Source organism: Monodelphis domestica, chromosome X (genome assembly GCF_027887165.1).
Source record: "Monodelphis domestica isolate mMonDom1 chromosome X, mMonDom1.pri, whole genome shotgun sequence".
Classification (NCBI taxonomy): Eukaryota; Metazoa; Chordata; class Mammalia; order Didelphimorphia; family Didelphidae; genus Monodelphis; species Monodelphis domestica.
Genome location: NC_077235.1, coordinates 60,937,614 through 60,942,898, shown reverse-complemented (window position 1 = coordinate 60,942,898; position 5,285 = coordinate 60,937,614). Strand labels below are relative to the sequence as shown.

The 5,285-nt window shown below is 40.1% G+C and overlaps 1 long non-coding RNA gene across 2 annotated transcripts in view; it reads left to right on the top strand.

The window, feature by feature from the left end:
• The window catches only part of LOC103103093 (uncharacterized), a 107,735-nt gene that overhangs the window by 67,517 nt on the left and 34,933 nt on the right, over positions 1 to 5,285 (top strand). The gene's annotated exons all lie outside the window — the stretch shown is intronic.

The following is a 5,285-nucleotide window of genomic DNA, read 5'->3' as shown; positions in this document are numbered from 1 at the left end:
GTAGGTTTCCTAAGGTCCATTTTTAAATCTTTCATATGCAATGTTTCCTTCTCTAAACAATGATACATTTCACTGGACTGAGATATCTGTCCAGTCCAATTTGTTTAAGTATGACACATAGAAAAGCACTCCCTTGTAATTCTGCAGAGAAGTGATTGAAAGACATTGTAGGAATAGGCCATTGAGTAGAAAAAAGCCCTAGGGAGAAGAGATAGTTGAGGAAAGAACCTGGTTTGGGCAGAAGTAGCTAGTTCTTCTAAATAACCAAAGGTGAACCAAACAGAGAAAGAAAGAAAAACCATTTGGTAATGGGCAAAGAATTGGGCCAAGAGACCTTTGTGGAGGACAGTCAGCAATAGAGGGAAGAGACTATGGGTGAGGGAGACATGAAAAAGTAAGAGACACCTAAGAAGTGTGGGGTAAGGCAACTAAAATCCTAATGGAGAGAGCATTATACCTTGAGTTGAGTTTTTGAATTTAAATTGCACATCAACTGCCAACAATTAGCTGTATTACTCTGGAGAAGTAATTTAATCCCTGTCAGCTTCAGTTTCCCCTTTAGTAAACTCATGGAGCTGGTCTTGATGGTGTCTAATGATACTGAAATTCCATGATCTTATGGGTGTCAGAGAGAGCATAGAAAGCCCTTATAGATTTGAAAGGGAGAAGAAAGTTAGAGGAAAAAGAACATCAAGGATGGGAGAGAGACAGAAGGGAGAACTGACAAGGAGTGTGAGAAGGATGTGTATATCACAGTTACATCTCTTAGTGGACCAATCTTTGATGTCGTGAGGTCCCACATTCAGATCATAGCTCAGAGTTTGAAACTGGCCAATCCACTTAGAGTATCTAAGCCTCTCTTCCATCATAATTAGAGATTGATTAAATGGCCCCTTCACTTCCATCCTGCTCTCAATCTATGAGCATATTAGAAAAGGTCACTTGTTGTCTGAGGGGGAATGAGAGCAAGGAAAAAAGCTATTGAAGAGGATATCCAGAGAGGGAGAGTGAAAAAGAGGGGACTGTATAGTAAGGGAAAGAGAGAGAGAGAGAGAGAGAGTAGAAATACAGGTATGCAGGGACCGAGTGAAAGAGAGAAAAAGAAAAAGAAAAGCCCCTACCTGGAGTTTACTTTTGTGTTCAAATCCCAGCCACTGACTAGCTGTGTTACTCTGGACAAGTCACTTAACTCGTGTCAGCCTCAGTTTTCTTCACACTAAATTCCTATGACTGTTTTTGATGATGGTGAGCTATAAGATCTTTGGGGTGCCAAAGAGAAAAGGATGTCCAGTTTGAGATTAACCTTGGAATAGAGAGAGATGGATTTAGGAGAAATCAGGCATCATGGATGAGGAAACAGAGGGGGAAGTGTCCACAGGAACACTGTGTAGTGGAGGTAATATGTACACCAAAATAGTCAAGTCTCCCAGTAGAATCCTTTTGGAAGTCAGAATGATGAGTTCAGATCCTAGTTATCATTTTTAATAATAATTTGGCCCCATATCATATAGATAACATATTTCCATTCCAGTATTTTTCCATAATGGGGTCAGAGGCTGAGGTGCCTACATTTCCTCCCAGTTCATAATCTTTGTTCACATTGATAACAGGGAGCAAAAGAAAAGGCCATGTTTCATTGGATGGGAATCAAAAAGAGGCAAAATGCTTTTGAGGAGATTGAGAGGGAAAGGGAGGAATAGAGATGGAGCCAGAGAGAAAAATAGAAGATAGATACAGAGTGATATATAGGGACAAAATGAGAGAGTTGCAGTAATATAGAAAAAGAAAACCAGAGATGGATGCATCAAGAAAGATGGAGTCAAACACAGACCCACAGAGAACCACAAAGTATTGATCAAAGGATGAGCCCTTTATGGAGGAAAATGAAAAATAAAAATGAGACCACATATGGTGGAGAGATGCAAAGGGAAGGTCTACCTGGTGATTGTAGAAGAAGCCAGCAAGGTGCCATGGTAGTTAGAGCACTCTACTGGAAGATGCGTTTTTTTTTAATTCATATCCCAGCATAGTTCTGATAAACTACATTACTGTGGAGAAGTCACTTAACCACTGTCAGCCGCAATTTTCTCCTCATTAAATTGGTTAGGCAGATTCCAATAGAGTCTAATGATACTCTAGCTCTTGGATTCTGTGAGTGCTCGGAGATAAGGATGCCCACTTGGCATTAAGCTTGGAGCAGAAAGAGATCTATTTAGGGATTGGAGACTGAGGATGAGAAGGAGACAGAGAGAACCATCCACAGCAAATAGAAATATATGCTGTGATGGGGAATATGTAGACCCAAAAAGCCAGGTCTCCTAGTGAGAAAATTAATTAAGAATGAGCAAAGTTCAAATCCTAGTTAACATTTGGGAATAAATGTTTGAACCTGAGCAGTTTAGTTAAGAGTGTGTAATCCTCTCTCTTCAATTTTTATTGTAATGGAGTTGGACCCAGTGGCCCCTAGGGTTCATTTGAGTTTGTGATTTATAGTTTAGTGATTATAGTTATAAGGGAAAAAGAAAAGACAAATTATTTATGGTTATGAATTAGTATATTGAGAAAAAGTTTTTAAATAAGAGGTAGGGAAGGGAAGAGGGAGGGAGACAGAGATTTTATTTGTATGTGTTATGTATGGGAGAGGGAGAGATAGAGAGATAGAGATAAAGACAGTGGTAGTGAGATATTAAGAAAAACACAGAGACAGAGATATAGACAGAGAGATAGAGACAGACAAACAGAAATAAAGACAGACAAACAGAGATACCATTCAAGAAACAAAGAAGAGGGACACAGAAAAGGAGAGAGAAAAAAACCTCATGATTAGGAGCAAAGGAGTGAGTGAAGAGCCCATTGTGGAGGAAAATGAGGAAGACATAAAAGACCATAGGAGAGGGAGAGATAAAAAGGGAATGGAAACCTGGCAAGGTTAAGGCAAGTTAGGTAAGTGTTCTAGTAAATAGAAACTTGGATATTGTGAATGGATAACTGGAATTGACTATAGGAGTTGAAAGCCCACCATGGCTGCAGACATATGGTGTTACACTGGATAAGTCACTTAATCACTCTTAGCCTCAGTTTTCTGTTTAGTTAAATCATGGGGCTGACTTTTCTTAAAGGTGTATAATCAGGCTGAAGATCCATGATCTTATGGCTGCCATAGAAAACATAGTGAGAGGGAACAGGGTACCAGGGAGGGGCAATAGAAGTGAGAATTAGGAAGGGAGGATGTGGGAAATATGTGTGTCACAAAGTGAAATCCCTCAATGATCTGATCTTTAATGTTTTGGGGCCTGAGTTTAAATTTTGCTTCCCTTTCTTTGTAATCATTTGAAACTAGGCTATCCACTTAAAAGTGTTTAAGCTTCTATGTCTTCAGTTGTAATTGAATGAAATTGAATGGAGTTGACTCAGTGAACCCTAAGGTTCCTTCTAGCATTAAATCTATGACAGTATTGACAATATAGAGAATGAGAAAAGGTCAGATATTATTGGATGGGAATGAGAGCAAATAAAAAAAAGGTTTTAAAGAGGATGAAGAAAGAGGGAGAGGCATTTTGAATTAGAGAAGGGGCTGGATATAGAGAGAAGGAGCAAATGAAGTTTGGAAGCAATTTGTGGAGTGATACACCTAAGTCCATGTTTAGAAAACAGTGTTGTTAGGAGCCCATATGATCTGAGTTCAAATGCTTCCTCACACACATTCTTTCTAGATGTGTGACCTTGGGTAAGTCACTTTAAGTGTCTAAGCCTTTTATATTCTGCCCTAAAATGATAGAGTTGGACATAGTGACCTTGTGAGTTCCTTCTAGCTTTGATTCTGTGTTGATATTGGTTACAGTAAGAAAAGGAAAAGACTTCTCATTGAGTGTGAAGGAGAGCAAAGCAAAAGACTTGTGAGAAGGGAGAGACAAAGGGAAGGGCTTGCTGAAGGCAGGGAAAAGGTTGAGTGAAAGGGAAAGGATAGCTGGGCATGTGGGGGGACATTGAGTCAGAAGCATAGGTTCCTAGAGATGGAGTTGAAATGAAAAAGAAAACAAGGAAGAAAAGTTGACTAAGTATAGACTAGTGATTATAGAGAATGGTGAGGGACAGAGATAAATTTCCAAAAGGGAGAGAGAGAGCTAGAAAGGGAAGTGAGAATTTTATACATGGGAGTTATCTGGGAGGCAGTTCAGTGTGATTTGATAGAATAATCTGGTTGAAGTCAGAACCTTGAGTTGGAATCTGACCTCAGCTCCTGAAGAGATGATTTGCCTAAAAGTCACTTAACTTGTCTCCGCCTCAGTTTTCTCTCCTATAAAATGATGGGGTTGGATTTGGTGGCCTCTAATGGCTTCTAAAATCCCTCTAGCTATATAGTCATTCCAGTGAAAGAGGGAAAAGAAAACCCTGGGATTATGGGTGTGCTTGTGAGTGTGTGTGTGTGTGTGAGGGGGGGGGGGAGACCAAAATCATTTTGCCACATATTGATGGCCTTAAAATGTAGAAATCCTGCAAAAACCTAGTTGCCTAATAAAAAATCCCCTACCCCTATGAAAAGAAGAGGGAAAAGTCTCTTCCACTGATATAACAAGCACTTGCTGCCCTTGAAAAATAAACCATGCATTTTTGTTCAAACTGTCTTCTTTGTCAATTTTAGTAATATTTGGTCTCTTGCCCTTATCTCCTGTCCTTGAATAGAGAATGTATTCTTCTTTCACTGAGTCACTAAACATTTATCTACCAACCATTATGTGTCAGGCATCACTGGAGATGTAAAGGAAGGTAAAAGTTGATTTCTATTCTCAGAGGGAATTTAAGCTTTAGGAGCAGAGACAAAGATAAACACATAGAAGGAGGATTTTGAGTCTTGAAATTCTTCTATTCATATGATCTGGGGGTGTGGATTGTTTCACCTCCATGGCTCTTAGTATCTTTCTATGCAAAATGAAGGGGGTGGGCTAGTTGACATCTTCGCTCCTTGCTAACTTCACATCTGTGATCCTATGTATGACCTTGGTCAAGTAAACTTCCCGGGGCTTTAGTTTCCTTCTCTGTAACATGAGCAGGGCTTAGACTAGATGGCCTCCAAGGTCCCTTTGAGCTGTAGACCTAGGATCCAGTGGGAATTCACCTCCCTGGGCCTCACTTTCTTCCTTTGTAAAAGGAAAAGGTTGGATTAGATGGCCTCCTCAGAGCCATAGCTCTAGGATTACATAATTCTCAAGGCAAGGTGCAGAGAAAGCTGTTGAAAGCTTTGGCCTCAAAGAGGGTGACCTGGGTGGGGGGTGGTGGTGGAAGGC